The 18,092-nt window shown below is 42.1% G+C and overlaps 1 pseudogene across 1 annotated transcript; it reads right to left on the bottom strand.

Moving 5' to 3' along the window:
* Positions 1–765: 765 nt before the first annotated feature.
* LOC147438903 (protein JOKA2-like) lies at positions 766–4,940 on the bottom strand (annotated as a pseudogene). Its single transcript, XR_015184530.1, has 7 exons — positions 4,371–4,940; positions 3,596–4,002; positions 3,158–3,245; positions 2,953–3,061; positions 2,499–2,810; positions 2,276–2,425; positions 766–2,012 (listed from the first exon to the last, which is right to left on the bottom strand). The product of XR_015184530.1 is annotated as a protein JOKA2-like (transcript).
* Between the last annotated feature and the right edge of the window lie 13,152 nt (positions 4,941–18,092).

Here is an 18,092-nt window from a genome sequence, read left to right as displayed (position 1 = left end):
TTGGAGTGCATTGATTGTTGTGGAATATGCCCAATAGAGACAAGGCCAAGAAGCTCGGGGCTGTTTTTGGCAGATGTAAAGAGATGGCATCTCACCAAGTGCAATCACCTACTCTTGCATCTTAAAAGGCATGTGGCATTATGCCGACGTTGATATGGGAAAAGGCTATTGAAAAAAGACGTGCTGCTTGGAAATGGCTTGGTTGACATGTATGCCAAAGATTTACGAAGCTCAGAAAAGTGCTCGACGAGCTTCCCGTCCAGAATGTCATCTCTTGGAATGCACACACTCTCTCTCTCTCTCTCTCTCTCTCTCTCTCTCTAGCAATAAATGTGTTAAGACCGAACTAGAAGTATTAATCGCCTTCAGACTGTCATCTTCGTATCTGCTCCTACGCACTGCACACTACAATGCAGCTAACGAAGCACTCTAGTTCATTTTGAAATGTTTTGAAAGAAATTTTATTTTTCTAAAATTGGGGAACCCTGCCTCGTAACGTAATTATGAATTGGCATCTATATCTTTCTTTTTTAAATTAACTAACCATCACATCTAGCCAAGATCTCGTTTTAGTAGGCCAAAATATTGAAATTTTTTTCACCCAAATGAAACACCTGAAGTCTCCTCAAGCACAACTTGAAGAATTACAACGGAACTGTTGTAAATGCCACAAGATACCACTACAGTGACAAAAATGAAACAAGAGAATTGTCAAGGTGATTAAACACACTCTAGGCGCTAAGTCGAAAGGAAAAAAAAAAGGGATTTGTAGAGAGGCCATCTACTTAACAAATCATGATGGAAGAAAGGATACTGTAAACAAGTAAATTTCTTGAGTAGTACATGCATAGATTGATATATGTAGTTGATGAATTGGACGGTGTAATGTGTCGTGATAATGGATGCAGGTAGAGTAAAGATTGTGGGATCTATGCGTGCAAAAATAGTGAAAGTGTTATCTATAATAATGACGCAGAAGGGTATGGTGAATTTGAGAATGGAGGCCATCTCTATAGTCCTGAACAATCGAACATAGGGTTGTCTCTCAAATCCTCCTTGGACTGGTATAGCTCAACATCCAAGCCTTGTAGATTGCATCTCCTTGTTGAATTACCTTGTTTTTCTTGTTTAGCATTCCTCACTTGTGCCTTCAATGCTCCACATGCTCTAATCACATCATCATTAATGTATTGTGTGTTGGATCTCTCCCTCCTCCAAAAAGCCTCTCGATTTTTGTTCCATCCAAAAGCTTTACTAAGTTCTCCAAGCTTTCAGATGCAAACAAAAGTGGATCAACCAAACTTTGGGAATAAAACACGTTCTCCTTTGCAATGTGCTACAACTAATATGATTACTTGCACATTCTTCCAGGTCATTCAGTATATTATCCCCCTCTGAAGCAACAACAAGGTCATTGACAATCCCTTGCATGTTGTTCTTGTTTTTACGAAGCAACTCCAAATTCAAACTTCTTTGTGTAAAACCCATTGAGTTGATCATCCCAAGCAATCACTTGACTCATAATGCTCAAAAATCTCTCTCCACTCTTCATGTGCAGACTCCGTTGACGTAGTAGTACCCTCTAAAAGCTTCTCTCCATTTCTGGCCTCTTTCGATGACCTTTCCATAAGCGAAAATCCGCTCACTCCACTCTTTACAAACTTTACATCCATGGCATGGTCATCAGCATCTGACAGCACTGACTCCTCGATTGAATTGCATGCATCTATAGGCATGCTAGACAAGGCTGTGTCATGTATGGTAGACAAAAGTAGAAAATCTTCTGCTTCATCATGAGTAGTTTTATCTGTCAAACCTTTAGTACATTTGCTTGCAAATTTGGCTGGCAGTACATGCTCCTCTATTACTTTGATCTCTTTCTGCAATTCCACAGCTGAAGGGTCACATTTACTGGAGGACGGGGCGGACAACTGACTTAGCTCCTCCATCCGTTGGCCTTGCTCAGATTCAAAGCACCTATTTGGTTCAACTACTTGGGCTTTGGAGATAACCTTTCCATTGCCAGTATTAAAATTAGTACTTATTTTCTCTCTCACCTTTTCAATCATGCTTTTATGCAAACACACAAGGTCAGTGTAACATAAACTTTGCTAGTCCCTACGCAAGCAGTGATTGTTTACGAGCAATATGTAGAATAATCATGAGCCTCATTTGTGCATACCACATATACACTGCAAAAAAGCCCAAGTGCAATTACACACACCAGAACATCTGATCAGATCTTTGTATTCTGACATGATGTCCAAACCTATACCTGTATTATGACCCAAATCTTTTGGCCAAACTTTTGACCGGTTGGAGCCATTAAACGCCAATAGGAGACAAAGCGGCCAGGCCAATCAGGTGTCACAAGATCAACAGATACATCGATTTCTGCACCCAACAGCAGGCCAGATTTGGGTATCTGCAAATTGATTCATTAAACCATATTGCAGACTTAACTAAGGGCTATACAAGGCCGCTACATGAGAACGTACCTCCAATGCATAATCCTTCTGAGATCCCAACACATCTCCACCAGCATACACCAACTGGGTTGCAGAAGGCCATGGCAATATGCCACTATTCCTTAACCGCCAAAGATTTTGTGAACTTTTTCCCCACAACAATCTCCCCACCATGAGGTGCTGAACAAAGCAAGAGTCTAGCATTTTGTAACCATGCTGGCAATTTGAATTCAAATTAAGGCAGGGGACATGCTTGTGACCAGGAAAGTAGCGTTTGCACACTTTTGCCTTTAAAGAATGGTGAGGCTTCAGAGTTCCAGATTGAAAATTATACTGCCTTGCCTGCAAAATCATGACTGTAGTTCCATAAACCCTTACAATTCAAACGCTTTTCTGTTAGACTACATAATATGAGTCAAAATTTGTGCTGATAATATGACTCATGTAACACCCACAAATTTAGAAAAAGAAGAGATGCTGTTACCGTCTTTCCTTTCAGTGGCACACGATCATCGTGTCTTCTTTGGGAATGTACGAGCATTTCAACTCTTTGATTATCACCACAACCAAGACATACCTTATTTCCATTTTTCCTGCAGAGAAAAGGTTAGAAACTGTTAAATAAAAAGAACAAATCTAGTATATGCACGACATAAGTTTTCAATCTGCAGTTCAACTTGTTCCAAAACCTGAATCTTGAGAGAGGTTGCGATACATGCACGAACCCACAACTGACACAGTGCAGACCATTCTGGAATGGGCGTGGAGCTTCTTGAACTACACAACAGAATTTAGAGGATTGGTGCCCACACCCCACTTAGGAAGCATCATGGGTTTAATAAATTTGCTGTACTACATATTATAATGTTGCGAATACGAATTGATCTTTAAAATGTGATTTAAAAATCAATACATTGGGCATGCTTGAATGAGTGTAAATGTATGGCTTTAGTCAAGAAGTGCAAGGGATGAGCATTACCATGGCAAACCAAATACATCCTTGTAGAAGAAATACACACAGATTCTGAATAAACATACAACCCCATGTAAGTGACATACACATGCAACTGTCGTGAGGCATTTTACACGTTCCACTGAAAATACAAAAGAGAAAAGACGAGAAGTACCCTTCAAAAGTGGCGGTTCAGAAAATGCTGCTGTTTTAACAGCAGCCTATTGGCTTCTCAACTGTTTCAGATAACTCGGAGCAGCCTAAAGGCTTCTCCACTGAATCCAAAACTGACCTGGAATCTGGCTCTGTAGCCTCTTTACAATCCAGTTCAAAAGGCGTAACGTCTACCTCCAAGCAAAGAGGATCAATCCTTTGCACTATGCAAGCATCATGTAGATCAGAGTCATTTCCCATAGTCACTACATCATTGTCTTGATCCACGTATGTCAACACCAGTCTGCACTTAGGAGACACATTAAATATGTCACGAATCTTAGCTTCTAAATCTTTGAAGTTGAGGTCTGGCTTGCCATCCTTTGCTTCTTTAACAGTCAGTCTCCGCAAAGTGCTTTCAAACTTGATCTGGTTCAGGCAACACACAGGTAAGCTGATATTAAGAAAGTGTCAGTGCAAATCATGACGCTGCTACCCAGACATTAACAAAGAAAGGCGTATTTCCACTTGTAGACTGACGAAAAAGGATAGAAATGGAGTCCCAAGTTGAAGTTGCAAAACCAGGGAAAACCTTGTGCAACACATAAGCATGTGTGTTCCTTTCCAACAGATATTTCAATATCACAAAGACCCTTCAAAGCCCTGAATCCATCTAATACTTGCATAGCATAATGGAACGAGCAATATATGAACACAACTGTGGAAAGTACATGCCTTATTCACCTTCCCACCACATAATGATAGCATACCAGAGAGAATGACCATAGATGACCTACCCTCCGGCCTTTATCCATCACAGCCACATGGAACAGGACAGGAATCAAGCAACAGGCAAGAACAGAGAATAAGCGTCAAAGGTTGGGAGAGGAGTAAAAATGGGGAAAAATACACATTGTTAGGTACAACCAGTACGTCATCTAGTCAATCATCAAACAACCATAGACTATCATTCAGTAATCATCAATTGATATTGGATATATAATACAAATTCTGCAGAAAGATGTGGCACATTGCAGCATATACATACTATGAAAACTCTACAAAGAAATGAAAAGGGAGTGTGGACATTTCCGTGAAGCCTCACAAACAAAAGAACCTTCCTACTTTGTGCTCCCATAAGGGAACAAGCCACAAAGTGGAAACAGCTCAAAAGCTTGGCGAGCTGGTTTCCCACAGTGTTCCTCCATCTGAGCCCAATTCCCCCTGTTCCTTGTGGCTATGCAAACCACAATCTGAGCTCTTGTAGCTTACAATATTTATTGCGGAACTTAATGCCGTAAGAAAGTACTCAAGAGACGGCACAGGATGTTGTAGGCTTGGACACTCCAAGAGAGAAATCAATAGCAACACACAAACGGAAACTTAAAAATCATTGAGCTTTACTATATATATATATATAGAGAGAGAGAGAGAGAGAGAGAGGGAGAGAGGGAGTTGACAAGACACGACACGGCATGACGGAGTTTTGTGCCCAAAAGCATTGGCCCCAAAAACTTACGCCCCTTTCAGTATTTCTCTGTTATTGCTCAAAGCAAAGTACAATTCCTGAGGGTCCTCTGCTCTCAGACTCTGTATCCAGATGCTCTCCAGAGTGAGGCCCCAAGGGTCCTTATAAATAGTACAAGGGATGCCCAAAAGCAATCACTCCAAAAGCATATGCTCCCAAAAGCTAGCGCTGAAATCAGCCAACACAATTTGCGGAAATCCGTATAGCCTACCACATGGCACAAGCAGCACAAATCGCGGAAAATCCGTGCAACCCTGTCAAGTCAGCATCCGTACAATTTGCTATGTCAACACGTTTTACAAAAATTAGCTGTAGGGTTCCAGCTTTGGGTTTTTAGGGTTTTAGGCCCCACGGCCTGTGCTCCGTAAGTTCTTCAAGTTGATCAGTTCAGTTTCTCTTGTCCACACGGCCATTTCTCTTTTAGTTGGTCATGCCATGTCATCACTTTGTGAAAGAATTGTCATCGCCCTCGATCACACCTGCAAAAACAACCAAAAGACAAAAACTTTCTTCAGTAGACACTGACTCTATGTACTCGTGCACCAGACTCCAACAATCCAACACTTCTTCAAAGATATCAGTCACTGATCAATTACATTTTTGTCGGGGGTCTCAACTACAAATCCTTATCATTGTAACCATTTAGCAATCGCCACTGATGTCTTGATCTACTAAATCTCGTTACTATCAGATTCATATCTTTTCATTTCACATTTCAATCAAGCTAACCATGCCCATGACCATCCCCACAAGACAGTACATCCACATAGCATGCAATTCACAAAATCACGCACTTAGTTCACAACGAACATCGTGTTTCAATCATTCAATCTAGCCATCTCATTCTGCCCAGAACTCTTGATACACTTAGATCACTGTGCAACCATCTCATCCTTCCAGAACTCTTGATGCACTCACAGGTCGATATCAAGTCATCTCATCTAGATAGACATCTTGATGCACTAGAATCTTATGCAGTTCACATTCACTTAGGCATCACATCTAGATCTCATCGATCTCTAACAGATGTCTATATGCACTAAGTTCAAATCACATTTATTCCTCATTCACTTAGCCATCACATCCAGATCTCACCAATCTCTTACGGATGTCTAGATGCACTAAGTTCAAATCATTCATCAGACAAAATGCTTCAGACATTTCGTCTTTCTCTACATGTCTCTAACAATAAACACATGAAAGAGCACATGTTTTCACTTCAAGCAAGGAAATTTCCAATTCATTGCGCACAGTTCATAAAGTCATTCTGCAAAATATTATCAGTCCCGTCAGTACCCTAAAATCTCAAAGAGAAATTAGTGACTTTATTCAATCTAGGCAATCTGTGACAAAGGAGTGGAGTGGCTCCTCTATTGGACAGTCTGCACCGCACTAGATTCAACCTTGCTCATTCATCAGTAACTTTTGGTATAAACACTCCTAATAGCCCAAAAGCTTCAAGGTATAGCTCTCTCTGAAGAGAATTTGCGAGGTTCTCTTCCACCATTCACTTTGCATCAAGGGTCAAAAAGTACCCTTGACCAAATCATCCGGTGGACCTAGCTTACTTTTCTATTCTTTTCTCGTGCCCTTTGACCTATTGGTAGCCCTTTTGGCCTCCCCATCCTTGGCATCTTCAATCTAGGAAATCACCCATGTAACCATCCACCAGATCGGTGATGCACTCAAACACACAAGTTGTATGAAAAGACTCAAACATAACCGAACAAACCGTCAGGAGGCAAGCTCTGCAATCTGCTTCCACGTTGATCTGCCAGAGTCACCCCCTGGGCACACTTATAGAGGCTACTAGGGGCCCTAAATTGGACGCCCCAAAAGCTCAGTAATCTGCTAAACACATGGAAGAAAAAGCTCCCAAATCTGGCTCTACAGATGCCACATCAACATCCAGTAAATCGGGATCGGCGGATTTTTTCAAGGCATGTGCCTCATCATCACTGCATCACATTTGGATTTTCTGGGGGCATGTGCCTTGTCATCACTGAATCACCCATGTAATCATCCACCAGATTGGTGATGCACTCAAACACACAAGTTGTATGAAAAGACTCAAACAAAACCGAACAAACCCTCAAGAGGCGAGCTCTGCAATCTGCCTCCTCGCTGATCTGCCAGAGTCACCCCTCGGGCACACTTATAGAGGCTACTAGGGGCCCTGAACTAGACGCCCCAAAAGCTCAATAATCTGCTGACACATGGAAGCGAAAAGCTCCCAAATCTGGCTGTACAGATGTCACATCAACATCCAGTAAATCGGGATGCAATTTGCGGTGGATTTTTCGGAGTCATGTGCCTTGTCATCACTGCATCACATTTGGCCTAATGGAGTTATTTTTGTCCAACCTGTTGTTATTGTCCATTAGCTTTAGTTGCCACATCATCGCAATTTGTGACATAGCCCCCCTCGATTACAAATGCAAAACAGATAGAGGATAGACACTAGCTCAGTAGACACCGACTCTAAGCACCAAACTACATCCATCTAGCACTTGCACAAAGATACCAGTTACTGAATTGTCACCATCACTTCCACTATCCCATCGAGATCTCACATATAAATCATGAACATTGTAACTTATTAGCAATCACATCTAGACCACACTGATCGTTTCATGGATGTCTTGATCTACTAAATCTTAATACTATCATATTCACATCACCCGTCTAGTGAACTAATAAAATGATTCAATCATTTCATCTTTTTGACACATAGTCAAACATACACATATGAGAGAGGTCATGTAACAAGTTATTTTTAGGAATTCCCATTTCAATGTAAAGTCATTCCGCATAGTACAGTTAGCTTGTCAGCACCCTAAAGCCTCAAGGGAGAAATTAGTGACTTCATTCCTTCTAGGAAATCTATAAAAAGGAGCAAAGTGGCTCCCCTCTTGTGCAGCACGCACCGCACAAGATTCAACCTGCTCATTTGATGTGTACTTCTTGAATAGTCAAAGCTAAACCAAAAGCCTCAAGGTCTTGGTATAGAATCTGCTAAGTCCTCCTCCTCCATCCACTTTGTATCAAGAGTTGGATACTTCTTGAACTTAACCAAATATCGATGGACCAGCTTACCTTTCACTTTACTTTCCTTGTGTGCTAAGACCTGTTTTGGAACGTGAATCTCTTCCAATTATAGTTGCTATTTTGGCTCTCTGACCTCTCACACATCACCCTTGAAAGGTCTCAAGAGACTCTCGAGAAAAGCATTGTGAAGATTCCAAGCATCTGGCAACTTTAGACGAAAGGATCCCGGGGGATTCACTCTATATACAAAATGAGACACCACCTACGAACGGACAACTTTGATAAAACCCCTATATACGACTCATATTAGGGAATATGACCCCTGTTTCTATGCTTATATGACAATCAATGAAGAAAACTATCATACCCCTATCTTACATATAAAATTTAGGCCTCATATGATCTAATTGAGTAAAACTAGTCAACGAGTGTGCAGCATGGTGATTGACAATATACTAAGGAACCACTATTGTTGATAACTAGATGTGCCCTCAATGTGTCTTAGTTTGACTTTCGAAGTATGTGCCAGATCAGTCTGCACTATGGCTACTTGTCCAATTATGACCCATCCAAAGCTGGTGTAAGTCAACCCTTGACCTACTCCAAATCACCCCTTATCTGTGTCCAGCTTGATGCAAAATTTTATGTGTGACCTGATAAAAAACTTTCCAAAAATTCATCCAAGTTCTAGTGCACACCGGTGACCAATTGTTTACAAGTAATCAACCCGAGTCAGTTCCGCCCTTCTCCACCCCCCCCATAAATATGATACCCCCCTCTCTTATTTTTAAGCTTAAGAGATAAATTATTGGGGACCTACCCCTAGCTTATACGCTTATATAACTTGTAAAAAAACCCCCCTCCCCTGCACTTACGTGGTGCGGTAAGTTTTCCATGGTGAATCCCCCGGGGAAAGGATACATCGTTGATCTTTTCCTGAACCTAGAAGGGACCATAATATTGCATACTAAGCCTTGGGAAAATCCTCTCCTTAACCTTGCTCTCCCATAGGCGTCCTTTCTCAAGCAGGAGTAGCACCCAATCATTCTCCTTCAATTGCAAGCTGCATTGATGATTGTCTACCACCTTTTTATGCCATGCTTGAGACTTCTCCAAAGCCTCCTTCACCTTAGCAAAAGCAGTCTCTAGATCATGTATGTGCTGACTTGCTTCAAAAATCTTGTCCTTGATGCACAAAATCGGTGGAATCCTTTGGACACACTAGACAATCTCAAATGGGGCCTTCCTCATAGATGTGTGAACAACATTGTTGCAAACCCCACCAAAGGCAAATACTTCTCCCACTTTGTTGTCAAAAATATAGGATTTCAACAGATCCAAAACCACAGAGTTTGGCTATTTTTTATCGGCCATCTGCCTACAGAAGAAATGACAAAGAGAATTTAAGCTTAGTGCCTATATTCTCCTACACTGCTCTCCAAAACAAGCTCGTGAATCTAGGGTTTTTATTTGACACTAAAGATTTAGGCATGTCATGCAATCTGAAAATCTACGAACAAATAGATTAGCAAAGTGGTAAGCTTTCACTCTCTTCTTTACTAGTACAAAGTGAGCCTGCACGCAGCATCTGTTGATTATGGTCCAAATACCATTATGCCAACTTTGAGTCTATGGAAGATCAACGATAAAATCTGAGTCTTCGGAAGATCAAAGATAAAATCCATTGCTATACTAGGTCAATTCAAAATAGGTAAAGGTTACAGGAGCCCTGCGGATTTGTGTCTATCAAAGTTTACCTTCTAACATACCAAGCAAGTGCATACAAGCTTATCTATGTCTTCCTTGAGCCGAAGCCAGTAGAAAACTTTTCCACACCCTTCAAGGTCATCTCGATAGGAGGAATGTGGCACTCTATCAACACCTTTTGCCTCAATCACGTTCGATACAACATGGTATTTCACATCAAATAACCTTCCTTGAGAGAATATCCTGCAATTGTCTCCCAATTTGTACCTTGTCAAAGATGTATGTAAACTATGTATCTATAGCATACTGCATTAGTATCTCCTCAAAATTATGATGGTGCACTACCATGATGGCACATATCTGTGGCTTGTGAGACAACGCATCTGTCACCATATTCTTCTTTCCCATGAGATAAACAATCTGGAAATGAAACTATGACAATAGGTTCCCCCATCTCATCTGCTTATCTTAAAGCTATTTCTAGGACAAGAAATGTCATAATAATCAATATCTAATTCTCCTAAATGATTTTCTCATATTAAACTGATCATTTAATGTGGGGAAGGCCAGGGGAGAAAAAGCTAGAATATTGGTTAAGCTAGCAGACCGGCCACAGTAGGGATCCAAAGGAGGGAAAATAGGGATCCAAAGGGGGGGCCATCTGCAAAAGAGCCATGTGCAACAATGGGCTAAAAAGACCCTAAGGTTCAGCCCATTAAGACTTCCAAAATGCTAAGGTTCCAAAATTCAAAGGTTGTGTCCAAAGGTCAACCCTAGGGAAAATTGGATGCTTTGTGTGTGCCCTAAAAGTCTTTGCACATCCCTACATGGGAGGGGGCGAGCCCTAAAGATAGGGGAGGAGAGAGAAATCCCCACACACACACACAGGCTCCCTTTACACAAAGGGAATGAGGGACACATGTCAGCTCCCTAGGCCAGATGCCCACAAGGTGTGCCCAATTTCTATTGGATGACCCTTGAAGTGGACCAATGAGAATTAAGCTAGAGTAAATCTAGTTTAATTAATTTAAAAACATTTAATAAAAGAAACCAATGAGAATTAAGTCTCCTAGAAGACTATTGGGCAGTCTCCCAAGGGGTCCAATGAGCATTCAGGAGCCCCATGGCTTGCCTGATTCCTATTGGCCAGGAGTCAAAGGGGTCCAATGAGAGTTTAGTTTAATTATTTAATTACCTAAAGCTCTCACAAAAGGGGAAAGGGGGACACATGTCTGTTGGACGGATACGCCGCAACGGACGTCAGCACAGCGAGAACTCACCTAACAAGTAATGTCAGCTAAGGACGAAGCTCGACCCGCAGGCGCGTGGAAGCAAGCATAAGGTGTCAACTTACACTCGACCGACTCCTAACTAGTTCCTACAAAGGCCCCTACCAATTGTCTAAGTCACAGTTTTCAAGAGAACAAAAGAGGATGCTTCCTACAACGCTTGCTAGAGCCGAACACCTATCAAACACTTCGGAAACACCACAGAACTTGAAGGAGACCCTACGAATACCTATAGGCCACTCTCCCTAAGGTCTGTGAACCAAAGTCACGACCCAAAACACCCGGTGCAGAAACACGTAGGATGTCTGGCCGAAATCTGCAGGTCTTCGTTTCCAAAATCTGAAGTGCCTAATGTGTGGTTCTACTCAATGTGAACGTGTGGATATGCTGCAATGCAAAATCGGACAACGTATGCTCACCCAAACAACCGATGAAGCTCGTAGAAGAAGCTCCCGAAGTCGGACCGTATGCGCGCAATGTTGGTATCGGCTCGTAGCTCTAGTCAGGGGCAACACGCTGCACTTCTCCACACTCGATTCCGACCACCGTAGCACACGTAGCGTCAAGACAAAGCTCACACTCTCTCTCACGTACACAGTACGCTCACTCACAAACTTCAACTTGTTTAAAATGACAAAAGGTCCTTCATTAAGGTCAAAAAGTGATATATATACCTTACAACTTCTCAAACCCTAAAGTTTCAAAATCATCCATCTACTCCTTCTAACTATCAAAACTGGGATACAATCTGGAAACTTCTGTAAGTCCCAATATTTACAAGGTGAAAAACCGGGTTTTCCTCAATGAATGACTAATTACAAAAAATAATAATCCGCCGAGTAGTTAGATGTCGTGGGGTGTGTCCAGCTTCTAACATCCCCCCCTCCTTGTTCATGTTGTCCCCGACATGGCCTTGATCTTTTTGCTTCACCTTATGGTCTCCCGCATCCTTAGCAGCGATTCGTACCGTGCATGTAGATTCAGCATTGTTGGCCCAAAGATGTCTGTATGCATGGTAAAGAACCCCGTGTAGAAAGATTCTTCAAACGCTTGGAGGTGATAAGATGGGAGAAACATGATTCTTTGATATAATGCATGTATCACCTCCTTGGAAGGTTGACCTGACATCTCATACGCACATCTGTATGTGTCCTGGAAGAAGAATATGCTGTCAGTCACCTGTCCTGGCTTGAAGGTTTCAAACACTGCTAGGATGGTCCTGCAGATCTTTCTCATCATGATGCATGTAAGGTCAGGTGAGCCAGTGAACAACTTTATGGCGCCCGTTAGGGTTTTCACCATGTATTGTACACTTATTCTCTCACCTGCCTTCACGCCTGGCAGCTTTGGGTAGTTCAGCCAAGTGGGTTGGCTTCTCTGTAAGATTTCGTGTGCTTTCCACGTCCTAACCCGTGGTAGAGGGCAGAAGCTGAGATTGTCCCTGATGTGTTTAGGTGCCTCTACCAAGTGTATTAGGTACTGCGGGTACTTGGTAAGCCAAGCTTTCCTCCACTTGGGCTGAGAATCTACTATCAGCCTTACTCCTTCTGGCCTCGAGGTGTCTGCGTTGTAGAGAGGGACCGTTGGTTCTTCTCTGATCCGCTGGTTTATTGTTGCCGCTTCATATTTAAGCAATGGATATGGGAGAGAGGGTTGTAGCCATTCACGCCTGAGATTGCTGGCGTCGATTTTCTGAATTGTCATTGATTTGAAAACCCTCTGTTCCCATTCCAAGGCCTCTTTGGTGCTCTTTCTGAGCTTTGCCTCTATTGCTTTTCGCAATTTTTCCTCTTCTTCTTGTGTTAGATCCTGGGGCTCTTGAGAGGAGCCTGCTATGCTTTCCTCTGGCATGGGTGTGTCCACAGGGTCCGACACATTGTTGAGGTCGATCCCCTCATTGGCAGCTGGCCCTGAGCTCTCTGGTTCTGCTTGTTGTTGGCTTTTCAACTCCTCTATTTGCGCGAGGAGTGTCTGCTTATCCGCTTCTGCTTCGCCGCCCATAGTCACGAGGAGGTCATTGAGTTCAGCATTTACTTTTTCTGCCTCCTCGAGCTTTATCTTGATGCTCGTCAATTCTTCTTGTAGGGCCTTTTGGCTGTCCTCCAATCTGGTTTGCATTGCAATAGAACCTTCAGCCATGATCACCCTCTGCTTCTTCTCGAGAGTCAACTGCTTTTGGAGTTCTTGCATTTGCTCTTCATACATTTGACTCTCCGAAATAATTTTAGTTGAGCTTGTAGCTCTAACTCGCGCAGGTGATGCTCTCAGCCTCTGGATGGTTTGATCTTTGACTTTTAATTGGTCCTTGAGCTCAAGGACTTCATCCAGGCTTGCTTCTTGTTCTATTTCCGCCTTCTCCTTAGCATTCCTCAAGGCCTCTACTTCTTTTGTTTCTTCTGCTAGCTGGAGTGTCAGATTATCCCTTTCTTTTTCTGCATCTTGCAATGACTTGCTGAGTTGCAGGCACTCCTCTTCAACTGCTTGCAATTTCTTTGCCGCTGCCTCATTTGCTTCTTCCTTTGTTTGGCAGTTTTGTAGAGCAGTGGCTAGGCTGGCCTGGAGGTCAGCTTCTCTTTCTTTGTGTCCTTGGATTTTTGCCTGCAGTAAATCTCTTTCCATTTTGGTCTTTACTTCAGTGGCTATTAGAGTTATCAACTCTTCGTCTGATGCCACAGATTGTGCCCTTATTCCAGCTAGCATTGTCATCACCACATCCCATGTCATAAAAATTAATATCTATCCAACCCAAATGATTTTCTCATATTAAACTGATCACTTAATGTGGGAGAATACACGGGAACAAGGGTTAAGATATAGACATGTGCTTATAGATCTATCTCAACACGGGGCCAATGGTTAAGGGGCCCAAATGAGAGATGGTCTATCAAAGAGCAAGGCTAACCAATGGAGCATAAGACCTTAGGGTTAGCTTCATTGAAGACCTCCAATAATGTGTGTAAAAGTCCTTTGACCTTAGGCAAGCTAGGGCTGAGCTTGAGGTGGGAACCCGGCCTAAGCTCGAGGTGCTTGTCCTGCTTAAGGTGCTTGTCGTGCTTGAGGTGCTTGACATGTGTTGAGCCAACAGAGGATCACACCCACATTTTTTGCTCACACTCATCATTTTTGTAACCATTGATTGTAATAAATGTCTTTCCGACATTAATTTTGATTTGAGCCATTCATTAAGTAACGGGACTCAATTGAGTTTCCAGCTTGTAATTCCGAAGTAATTTCACTTGCTGATGTAATTAGTTAGAGATGTTCTCACCTCCAAGGCTGAGGTATATAAGCCAAAGTTTTTGTAACCTAAGGGGGATTCAGATTATTAATCAAAGTGAGTTTTTGGAGCGCCGTGACTGTGTCTGAGAGAGAGAGAGAGAGAGAGAGAGAGAGAGAGAGAGAGAGAGAGAGAGAGAGAGAGAGAGAGAGAGTCTTATCTACTTGCTACGCGAGCTACGGAGCCGCCATTGGAGAAGCGACACCGCCATTGTGTTCGCAACGGCGAGAGCTACGCACAGATACCAAGAGTGCGCGCTATCGGCTTCTATGTGTGGTAAGTTCCTACGAGCTTCGGTGTGAGTTTTCTTCCAACTCGTGTGTCGGAATGGAGCGTGCAGCATATCTATAGAACCGCAACGAGTAGAGCTACACATTAGTACCATCGGGGTCAAATTTTGATCACCTGTATTTTTCGGCCTGTCTTCATACGCGTTTACCGCACGGAGTGGTTATAAGTTGATTTTGCAGTTCAAGTCTTTAGGGTGTTGTTCTTACCTAGTGTATAGACTTCCCCTTGAGTTTGAGATCGATTCAATGATTCTAGATCCTGTTTCGTATAGCATTCGTTCGTAGTACGGATTTCAGTCACTTGCGTATTTTAGAACTTAGATTTGATTTCCTTAGTAGTGATTGTCATTAGAAGGTCGAGTAGGTGATTTGACACCCACCTAGTTGTTTCCATGCGCCTGCGGGTCAAGCTCCGTCCTCGTCTGACAAATTCTGTTGTTGGTTGAGTTCTCGCTATTTAGCTTCCGCTAGCGGCGTAACCGCCTTAACATTTGCCGCCGCTGCCGGGGACGAGAGCCCTAAGTAGGTGACCTTAGACTAATCCTACGAGGTGAGTCGTATAAACTACTTTGTATACTTTAGTTAGAAAAGATCTAGGAGTGGTGGACTCCGAAGATCTCGAGAGATACTAGGAAGTGGGGTATTCCTGGGTCTTCCGTGTTGACAGTATTTTTAGTTTATCTTAGATTTGTTTGTTGTTTTGTTGGTGTTGAGTAGTTGTTGATAGAAGAAGAATTTGCTAGTCCGTGAGTGGCAGTGGATCTCTTTAAAATCACAATTACCAAACCCATTTTATGATTAGGAATAGCTTAGGTAGGACTTCATTTGATCCTGATTTAGAGCTAGTAATCATTGGAGTATTTGCTTGATATGGTTGATTGCATGTTAGATCACTAAACCGTCGAGTTAGTAGTGAAACTTGCAATAAACAAAAGTCAGATAAATTTTATGTGTATCTGGGAGTTGTTGAGCACTAGAGAAAGCTTTAGGAAGGATTCTGTGCCAAAAAACTGGAAATCTGCAACTTTAGACATCATACGCGTATGATGTCTAAATGACCAAACAGAGACCAAAATAGAAATTTTGACTTTACCAGAGTGTTCAAAAGGGGAGTTATACCTTAATTTCAACTTAAAACAAGAGCATTAACACTCAAAGAAACCCAAAAAGACAAGTCGGAGTCCAAGTAACGCAAAGAATAGGAAATTTTGGATTCAGATCTTGTTTTTACATTCAAACCTGACAAAAACACTTGAAACTCAATTATAAACATTGGAGAAGGCTTAAAACCAAGAATAGTCAAAACCTGGGACAAAAGACATCATACGCGTATAATGTCTTTTAGCACATCCACTGCTTATTTTTGATATCTGACCTGACAAGATTGTTACAAACACTGTAGAAAGCATAAATATCAAGTCTTGACCCAAATTGATGAAAAAGACATCATACGCGTATGATGTCTTTTACCTAATTTTGGACATATTTTGATACTTTGCCAACACAGATCCATTGTAATAGCTGTCTAGAGGTTATATTTCAAGTTTCATCCCATTTGGATCACAATTGACCCAAAACAAGTCAAAAGCAGAAAATTGCCAAGAAAAGCCTAAATTAGCCATAACTTGCTCAAACAGAGTTCAAACTGAATTTTGTGAGTGGACAGAGCATAAGGGGGCTACTGAGAGTGAGCATAACCAAAATAGTCTAAATCTGTGAAAAAAGACATCATACGCGTATAATGTCTTTTTCAGCATAACTGCAACAAAATTCTCACTTGATGAAACAGAAGTTGTCCAACTGACAAGATTAAACAATTGACCAAGTATCAATCAGTTTGGATCAATTCTGACCACAAAAACTTGGGGAAAACAAATTGCCGAGACGAAAAAGTTAAGTCCTTTAGGGGAATTGATGAATTTGAGATCGGGCAGGAATCTCCAGAATAACCGACCAAAACAAGGGGAACAAGCAAGTGTCATATCAACCGAGGGAAGTGTAAACCAAAGTTGGGTGCAACCATTAGAGCCGATCTTTGAAGGAAGTGTTTCTGATACTTCTTCGGAGAGATCTTACGAGATTTTCACCGAACACTTGGAACACTTGAACCTGAACAACAGAGAAAATATGGCAGCAGGATCATCAAACCCTTCCGCCACAATGAAGCTATTGTTCATAAAATACCAGTACGACAATGAGCAAGGTGCCAAGATCTACAAAGATGGAATGGACCGCTATTGTGTAAAGATAGAGGAGAGACCTAGTGAGTTCAAGGACTTAGTGCCTGTGAGCTATAGCGGAGATAGATATCTAGATGACGAGGGTACCATGTACTTGGTAGTCCTAAACCCTAACATTGTGGACAAGTGGGGATTGATGGGCACCAAAGCCAAAGTAGATGAAGAACTCGAGGAGAAAGCACCAATAATGAACTTCCCTGATGCGAGGTTAAGAAGAGGATGAAACTACAAGGATCAACACTGATAACATCTATGTGGGGCTATACAAATATAATAATGGGGAGCAAGATCTCTATTATAGATGTGAAGAACCCTACACCGGAGAGTTGACAGACCAAAAAAGACTTTATGTCTTTACCTACACAGAGGGATCGAAGTGAAAATTGCTGCTTACGACAAGTATGGGAGGCAATACTCAACAATGGGCAAGAAAGAATTAGAAGGATATACATACTTTGGGGGACCACTACATCAGTATTATGTTACTTCTAGCTCACAAAGACCAGCACCAACAAATGGAGTGCAAAACCCAATGACGACAGGAGGACAAAGAACTCAGGCTGCTGACTCTTTCAGTCAACCTCAGTACTCGAAGCCCGGACCAATGGGATCATTACATTCCAGAGAGTCAATGGATACGAATCGAGGTAGTGCAGTTCCAATCCCCACATATACCACTCCAGGTCCAAGGTTCGAAGCGGAACCATCACATTTACCTCCTAGTAGTAGATTCAGGGCAGGGGAACCGACAAGGGTAACCCATGAAGTCCATGATGCTAGAGAAAGCTTTAGCCGGGACACAGGAGCAATGAGATTGGTAGCAGACCATAGACGTATGAGACCATCTCAAGTAGCGAAGTGTATGCCAAAGAAGTATGGTGGTTCAGGAGATCCGTATGCACATGTGTCACTCTTTAAGCAAGTCTTAAGAGCTGAGCAGATAACAGATTTCCATACACAATACGAGGGATTTGGTCTTACTCTAGAAGGTACGGCATTGACATGGTTTCAACCACTGAACATAGGGGGATTCCATGACATTGACCATTTGCTAAGAGAGTTTGCTGAGGAATTCTCAAAACGAGGGATTAAGCACAATACGGTCTCACAAATATATGCTTTTAAACAGAGAGAACACGA

The sequence above is a fragment of the Adiantum capillus-veneris genome, chromosome 16, assembly GCF_014529385.1.
Source record: "Adiantum capillus-veneris isolate H3 chromosome 16, ASM1452938v2, whole genome shotgun sequence".
Taxonomy (NCBI): Eukaryota; Viridiplantae; Streptophyta; class Polypodiopsida; order Polypodiales; family Pteridaceae; genus Adiantum; species Adiantum capillus-veneris.
Note: the sequence above shows the minus strand (reverse complement) of the source record. Positions and strands in the feature narration are given on the sequence as shown.